Source organism: Haematobia irritans, chromosome 2 (genome assembly GCF_050003625.1).
Source record: "Haematobia irritans isolate KBUSLIRL chromosome 2, ASM5000362v1, whole genome shotgun sequence".
Classification (NCBI taxonomy): Eukaryota; Metazoa; Arthropoda; class Insecta; order Diptera; family Muscidae; genus Haematobia; species Haematobia irritans.
The window spans coordinates 209834680-209843792 of NC_134398.1; the positions used below are offsets into that span (position 1 = coordinate 209834680).

At 33.2% G+C, this 9113-nt stretch overlaps 1 long non-coding RNA gene across 1 annotated transcript; it reads left to right on the forward strand.

The window, feature by feature from the left end:
• The first annotated feature begins 8513 nt into the window (after nt 1-8513).
• Nucleotides 8514-8899, forward strand: LOC142225074 (uncharacterized). Its single transcript, XR_012719210.1, has 2 exons — nt 8514-8573; nt 8641-8899. It is a non-coding gene; the product is annotated as an uncharacterized LOC142225074 (long non-coding RNA).
• The last annotated feature ends 214 nt before the right edge of the window (nt 8900-9113 follow it).

Genomic DNA, 9113 nt, shown 5'->3' on the forward strand with positions numbered 1-9113 from the left:
CTTTAGGAAATTTTGTCAGAAACCCATTTCTTTAGGAAATTTTGTCAAAATTTTATTTCTATTGAAAATTTTTGTCGTAATTTTATTTCTATAGAAAATTTTGTCAAAATTTTATTCCATAGAAAATTTTGTCAAAATTTTATTTCTATAGAAAATTTGACAAAATTTTATTTCTTTGGAAAACATTGTCAAAATGTTATTTCTATAGAAAATTTTGTCAAGATTTTATTTTCGTTGAAAATTGTGTCAAAAATTTTTTCTATAGAAAATTTTGGCAAAATTTATTTTTATAGAACATTTTATCAAAATTTTATTTCTATATATAATTTTGTCAAAATTTTATTTTTATTTATCTACAGAAAATTTATGAAGCACCATGACTTCTACCAATCTATAAACAGTAGAATTTTACCAACCGTGGTTACAATACTACGGTAGTCTTTGTAAACGGATATAAAACTAAAAAAAAAAACAAAGTATTTAAAATTGGGGAGTTGAAAAACAAAATTTTATTTTCATTAATATTCAGTTCAAAGGGGCTCACGACAATAATCTTCCAATGGTTTTGTTGTTGAAATTTAGTAAATAGTACTTTTTCTCTCAACAAAAAAAAAAACCTTTTTTGTACTTTCTTAAATATTTTATTTTCTATTCCTGGTGGAGAGTAGAGATGTGCACGTGAGTAATATTTTACTCACGCTCACGCACACTCACGACGAAGAAATCTTATTCACGCACACTCACGCACGATATTTTTTTGTATGACTCACGCTCACGCACGCTCACGAAAAGAAAATTTGTACTCACGCACACTCACGCACGAAAATCTTTTAAATGTCGTGACTCACGAAAAATATCGTGACTCACGAAAAATGTCGTGACTCACGAGAAAACTCGTGACTCACGAATAATTTTATGAGTATTTTACCTATAGAACTTGACTGAAAATGTGTGTATGATTAAAATCGAGACCGTTAACACTTAGGATGTCACTAAAATTATAAATAAATTCAACTTGCAAATATTTTATGTTCGTAAGCTGGATTATTTTCGTGAGCGTGTTTTTCCGAAATTCGTTACTCACGCACACTCACGAAGATATTATTTTCGTGACTCACGCTCACGCACGACATTTGGTTGGTTAATCACGCTCACGCACACTCACGCCGTCACCATCAGCGTGACTCACGCGTGAGTCACGAAAATTTTCGTGAGTCACGACAATTTCGTGTCACGTGCACACCTCTAGTGGAGAGTATTCCAAGAGAATTAACCCTTTAGGCGGGCTTCATTTAATAAGGAAGCTTTTAGTAAAACACATCTTAAGACAACAAAAATGGGCAAAATAAAAAGAAAACTTATTTGAAACTATTCAAGAGGCTTTGCAGCATATGCTGAAGTTTACCGTATACATTTTTCTTAGTTCTCTTGCTTTTGTGTCGTTAACATTAAAAAAATTAATCAGCTGGCAAAAAAATTGGGGCATTAGAGGGTTAATTGAGAGCAAGAGAGTGGTTAAATGCAATAACCGTTATAGAAATGTACTTTGTTTATGCTATAGACAATGTGGTTGGGGGAGTATAGTGGGGAATTGGAAGTTTTAGGTGTTAAAATAATCAGATGACTGGACATTTTTGCTAAAGTCGTTTATAATATTAATTTTGATAATAAAAAAATCTTTTGTTTTCTCGTTTAAGAAAATAATGTAATATTGAAAAATAAATTATTCCATATTAATTTAAATATGAAGCTACTTTAGGGATGCCATATAGGGACATATGATTGTTGCAAGAGGGTTGTAGTTTAACTTGTTTACCCTCTGTGGGTGATTGTAATAGACATCAAGCTAAATTTGCAAATTTTTTCCCACTCTTGAAGCTTTCTACTATTAACTGGAACTGGAAATAACGATATGTCATGGCATACTCAAATTCCTGGCGACAAATTCATAACAAAAACAAAGTCTTTGCGTTCAGGCTAAAAAAGTGCTACACCATATTGTCTATGAGCTTCATTCGTCAATCCACTTATTCTTCAATACACTACAGTTTCGAGTACATTATTAGTAATCACTGTAGATAACGGATATAAGCCCATCTCATATAAGAAAAATATACATAGAGAAGGAATGTTTGTAAAAAAATCATACTTGATTCTTCTGGCGAACAAAAATTTTGAGTTTTTGAGAACTTTTGACAATGAACTTAAAATAGAATCGGGCATCATTTAACAACAGTAGGTTAGGTTGGGTGAATAACCTAACCTACTGTAGTTAAATGGCCTATAGCAAGGCATGATTTTGAGAGAATTAACCGAAGCTGCTGCTGGATTTGGTATATGAGTGAGTGTGTACTAATGCTGAGTACATGAGTGAGCGAATGTGTGAGTGGCTTGGCTGTGGATGCCATCTTCCTATCAAATTGATTAAACCTCGAACATCAGTGACACACATCTGTCACATTGATTTTGGTCTCATGATGTAGGTATTGTAGCATAGAGACAAACCCTCAATCAGTTAGACTGAAACCTCCATCCTTCACTCACTTGGTCCATATATCTGATATTCACATAGGCTGTCCTTGCCCTATGCGCAAGTTGTACATAAGTTTATCGTATAAACGAGAGCAATTGGCTTGGTTTTTTTTGTTTTTTTTTTTGAGAAGGAGTGGGTGCTTGGTTTTGAAGTGATGCGAAAATGCCATGGAAAAGCGTTTGCTATTGTGATAGCATCTAAAATCAGCATTGAAGGATTTTTTACCAAAATAACCGCTCCAAATGATGTCACTTTTAGGTATGTTGGTGATGGAGATGATACCTCTTTACATGAGAGTATGCTTGAAATTTGTTTAAGATTTTTTTTAAAATCAATTTTTGATTTAATATTAGGACATGTCAATTTTGATTTGATTTCGGAAAAATAAAGAACGCAGGTCTATATTTCACTAGAAGTTATGTTTTATAAAGCATTTTCGTAAAAATCTGTTTTTGTTTTGTTTTTTATACCCTCCACCATAGGATGGGGGTATATTAACTTTGTCATCGAAATATTGTTCTAAGACCCCATAAAATATATCGGGGTCGTGGTGAAATTCTGAGTCGTCCGACCGTCTGTTGAAATCACGCTAACTTTCGAACGAAACAAGCTATCGACTTGAAACTTGGCATAAGTAGTTGCTATTGATGTAGGTCGGATGGTATTGCAAATGTGCCATATTGGACACTTTTATGTATAGCCCCCTTATAAACCGACCTCCAGATTTGGCTTGCCTTTCAGAGCCTTTCAGAGAAGCAAATTTCGTCCGATCCGGTTCAAATTTGGTACGCGCTATTAGTATATGGTCACCAACAACCATGCAGAATTTGGTCCACATCGGTCCATAATTATATATAGCCGATCCCAGATTTGACCTCCGGACCCTCTTGGAGGCGCAAAATTCATCCGATCCGGTTGAAATTTGGTACGTTGTGTTAGTATATGGTCTCTAATAACCATGCCAAAATTGGTCCATATTGGTCTATAGTTATATATAGTCGATCTCCAATCACACAAAAATTGGTCCGTATCGCCAAATATAATCTACAAAAATTATATTTCTATAGAACATTTTGTCAAAATGTTCTTTCTATAGAAAATTTTGTCAAAATTTTATTTCTATACAAAATTTTGTCAAAATTTTATTTCTATACAAAATTTTATTTCTATACATAATTTTGTGAAAATTTTATTTCCATAGAAAATTTTGTCAAGATTTTATTTCTATACAAAATTTTGTCAAGATTTTATTTCCATAGAAAATTTTGTCAATATTTTATTACTATAGAAAAGTTTGTCAAACTGAATTATATGCGTATTTAATAGGTCTTTTTATACCCTCCATGGGGGATGGGGGGTATATTCGCTTTGTCATTCCGTTTGTAACACATCGAAATATTGCTCTAAGACCCCATAAAGTATATATATTCTAGTCGTGGTGAAATTCTGAGTCGATCTAAGCATGTCCGTCCGTCCGTCTGTTGAAATCACGCTAACTTCCGAACGAAACAAGCTATCGACTTGAAACTTGGCACAAGTAGTTGTTATTGATGTAGGTCGGGTGGTATTGCAAATGGGCCATATCAGTCCACTTTAGCGTATAGCCCTCATATAAAACGATTCCCAGATCTGGCTTCTAAGTGAAGCAAATTTCATCCGATTTGGCTGAAATTTGGAACGTGATGTTAGTATGTGATCTCTAACAAACACGCAAGAAGTGGTCCATATCGGTTGATAATTATATAGAGACCCCACATAAATCGATCCCCAGATTTGACCTCCGGAACCACTTGGACGATCAAAACTCATCCGATTCGTTTGGAATTTGGTACGTGGTGTTAGTATATGGCCTCTAACAACCATGCAAAAATTGGTCCATATCGGTCTATAGTTATATATAGCCGATCCCCAATCACACAAAAATTGGTCCATATCGATTCATAATCATTGTTGCCACTCGACCCTATAACCTATTAAAATTTTATTTCTATAGACAATTTTGTCAAAATTTTATTTCTATAGAAAATTTTGTCAAAATTTTATTCCTATAGAAAATTTTGTCAAATTTTATTTCTATATAAAATTTTGCCAAATTTTTTTTTCTATTGAAAATGTTGTCAAAAATTTAATACTATAGAAAATGTTGTCAAAAATTTAATACTATAGAAAATGTTGTCATCATTTTAATTCTATTGAAAATTTTGTGAAAATTTTATTTCTATAGAAAATTTTGTCCAAATTGTATTTCTATAGAAAATTTTGTCCAAATTTTACTTCTATAGAAAATGTTGTCAAGCTTCGGCCTGACCGAATTTACGGCCGTATATACTTGTATTGTTTAATACATATCCCGTATGGATTAGCTTACAATTTAGAAGACGGTGTTAAAAAGTTTTAAGATACCTTGCCATCGGCAAGTGTTACCGCAGCCCAAGTAATTCAATTGTGGATGACAGTCTTTAGTAGAAGTTTCTATGCAATCCATGGTGGAGGGCACATAAGATTCGTTTATACGTTGTTTTTACTTTCGCCATATATTTGTATACCCTTCGTTAAGGGTTTGTAACACATATAAACTGACTCCCCAGATTTGCTCACTGGTTGAAATACGTTTCGTGATGTTAGTTTATGCACTCTAAGAACCGTTAAAAAATTTGATTCATAATTATATTTGTTTAATAATTATATATAGCCCCCATATAGACAGACTCCCAACATCCAGACGGAGGCAAGATGGATACATTGTATATATAGCAATATTGCTCAGTGTCATATCCTGAGTCGATCTAGCCTTGTATGTATGTCCGCCTGTCTGTGAACACATTTGCTAATCAATGTCCTGACCGCAGGTTTAATTCACTCGACTTTTGGCACAATTTTTTTTTTTTTGGGTTAGAATGGAACCTTATTGACTTTAGAAGAAATCGGTTCGTAATCCTATATAGCTCCCATATATCTCTTTTGTCCGAGTTGCACTCATATGACCACAGATGTACTCCGATTTATGTGAAATTTTGCAAAGGGAGTAGAATTACAATTCTAGCTACGCATACTCCCATATATATCTTTCGCCCGATTTAGACTCATTTGATTACAGGAGGTCAACATTTCACCCCAATTTACTTTAAATTTTGCATAGAGTGTAGTATTGCCATTCTAGCTATACTTGGCAAATTTGGTGAAAATTTGTTCAGATTTAGATGTAGCACCCAGCAAATGACTTTAGATGTAAATACCTGTCACATTTCGATTACTAACATTGTGTTTTCAACCCCAAGGTTAGGTTAAGGTTAGGTTAGGTTAAAGTGGCAGCCCGATTAAGATTCAGGCTCACTTAGACTATTCAGTCCATTGTGATACCACATTATCTAAAAGTACCTATTACATATGGACACTTCTAATTTTAACCGTTGAACCTTCTTGATTATTTTCTTCTGTTGAACCAACCAGATTGTTCCAAAAACATTAGCAGACTGCTTAAGTTAACGTTTTTCAGGTCCGCCAGTAATCTGAAGCTATATGCCCCTAGAATTTGCTTTCGCCTTACACAAAATGCAGGACACTCACACAAAAGGTGTTTTATTGATTCCTTTTCCTCCGCATCATGACAGCTCATACAATAGTCATTATACTTCGCACCAATAGTTTTTGCAAAATCGCCTATCAGGCAGCGACCCGTTATAGCAGATATCAGGAGTGATATCTGGCGTCTCGAGAACACTAGCATATCTACACACAAAAAATTATCACCAAAATTTTTTCAATTAAACACTTAATTGAATTTGGAAACGGATTCAATTAATATGTTAATTGATTCAATTAATTATTTAATCAAATCCGAATAAAAACCAATTAAAAAAATGATTGATATTTGTTACGTTTCCAATTAAAATATTAATTGATTCAATCAATTTCTTAATCAATTCGGAAATAATTTTCAATTACAAACGTGATTGAAATTTTTTCCTTTTCCAATTACACATGTGATTGATCCAATCACCTTTGTGATTGAAACTGAATAATTTTGAGCAATGGAAAGAGCGAAAAGAGAACAAGAGAATGGGTATTTATTCAACAATGTATGATGGAGAGATCAGTCTGTGGAAGTAACTCGTAACGAACGGTTGGGTTTTTGTTTTTCGCGTAAATTGAAAAACATGATTGGCGACATTCTGTCTGCTGCATTCAAAATGTGTGCATAAATATTTTGAACGCAACAACAAATCATAGCAAAGGGTTGAAATAAATAAAGTGTGCAACAACAAACGGCCACGTGGTAAAGGTTTGAAAAAAATATATGACAGAACGCATTTGAAATTACCGGTGTTTGTGTGGCATTGTAAAAAATGGAAAACAATCTACGTTTATTGAAGGTAAGAAATTGTGAAATGTGAATACCGTTTTCCATTGAAGCCTGTTTACATTAAACGGACTAAAATAATATATTTTTTATTCATTTCTTTTAGTGACCAATTTTATTTCGTGAAATTGACCAATCAATCCCATCAACTCCATCATTTTATCAAATATAAAGGGTGATTCTTTTGAGGTTAGGATTTTCATGCATTAGTATTTGACAGATCACGTGGGATTTCAGACATGGTGTCAAAGAGAAAGATGCTCAGTATGCTTTGACATTTCATCATGAATAGACTTACTAACGAGCCACAACGTCGAATTTTCAGTGAATGGGCCCTAGAAAAGTTGGCAGAAAATCCGCTTTTTTATCGACAAATTTTGTTCAGCGATGAGGCTCATTTCTGGTTGAATAGCTACGTAAATAAGCAAAATTGCCGCATTTGGAGTGAAGAGCAACCAGAAGCCGTTCAAGAACTGCCCATGCATCCCGAAAAATGCACTGTTTGGTGTGGTTTGTACGCTGGTGGAATCATTGGACCGTATTTTTTCAAAGATGCTGTTGGACGCAACGTTACGGTGAATGGCGATCGCTATCGTTCGATGCTAACAAACTTTTTGTTGCCAAAAATGGAAGAACTGAACTTGGTTGACATGTGGTTTCAACAAGATGTCGCTACATGCCACACAGCTCGCGATTCTATGGCCATTTTGAGGGAAAACTTCGGAGAACAATTCATCTCAAGAAATGGACCGGTAAGTTGGCCACCAAGATCATGCGATTTGACGCCTTTAGACTATTTTTTGTGGGGCTACGTCAAGTCTAAAGTCTACAGAAATAAGCCAGCAACTATTCCAGCTTTGGAAGACAACATTTCCGAAGAAATTCGGGCTATTCCGGCCGAAATGCTCGAAAAAGTTGCCCAAAATTGGACTTTCCGAATGGACCACCTAAGACGCAGCCGCGGTCAACATTTAAATGAAATTATCTTCAAAAAGTAAATGTCATGGACCAATCTAACGTTTCAAATAAAGAACCGATGAGATTTTGCAAATTTTATGCGTTTTTTTTAAAAAAAAGTTATCAAGCTCTTAACAAATCACCCTTTATAATATGTTTGCAATAAAAAAGTCGGTACCGTATTGATCTTTTAAAATTATAAATTTTTTTCACTCCTAGTTTTCTTAAAACCAAGAGCGGTATGGGTTTGGTGGAAGATTCACCTTGAAGTTGCGAAGTAGCGTTGGCATTAAATTGCATTTTTGTTTTACCTGCCTTTTTCAGTTTGAACCCAAGTAAAGAGCAGTATATCTGGTATATAAACTAATGAGCTGAATTATGTAATGGTAAAAAAGTTCTTTCTTTTGGATTTAAAAATATGAAAAATATCCGAAAATAATAAATATATGTATTTTCCATTTATATTTTTTTCTATTTCCAGAATTTGCAAAGTATCATCAATATAATACCAAATATTACATTGCTTTCCCATTATTTTTGTCTTTGATTGGTTCAAATTTTAATAGACGTTTTTAATGTGTGGAAATTTTGGAAAGGAATTGTTACTAAAATTAAATTACCGAGCTCCTTAATACACATTTTTATGCTAAAAGACTACAACTGCGAAAGAAGATTATAAATCTGCAACCTGGAACTATGAATTGAACTTGATATTCTATGCAGGTAATGTTTAACAAAATTAACTTTTAATTGAACAAAATGAAATTCGAATTATTCTGTTTACTTTCAGAAAAACTAATTTAGCTTACAGGCTGCTGATTTATTGGAAATCTAGGCGCATCTACATATTAGAAGGAACATGCTAACACGGTTATTATTATAAGGAAGATAATGATTTATATAATTTATTTTTTCACCCTATAGTTGTTATTGATAGTAGTTGTATTTGTAAGTTATGTTAGAACAAAATACAAATGACAAGAACCAAAATTATCTGTCTATTGCATAATTCAAAAAATAATAAAATATTAAATATGTTTTATAAGAAACGCATATTTTCTTATATTTCAAAAGAAAAAAAACTAAATACGATTTTGAGGTCGCAATATATAAATTTTTTGATCGAAATTTATAGCCAATTTCAATTAATTATTTAATTGAATGAATCAAATAGTTGATTGATTTTTGTCGCGAAATTAATTAAAATTTTAATTGATTCAATTAAAACTATGATTGAATTTTATGTTAAAAATCAATCACGTT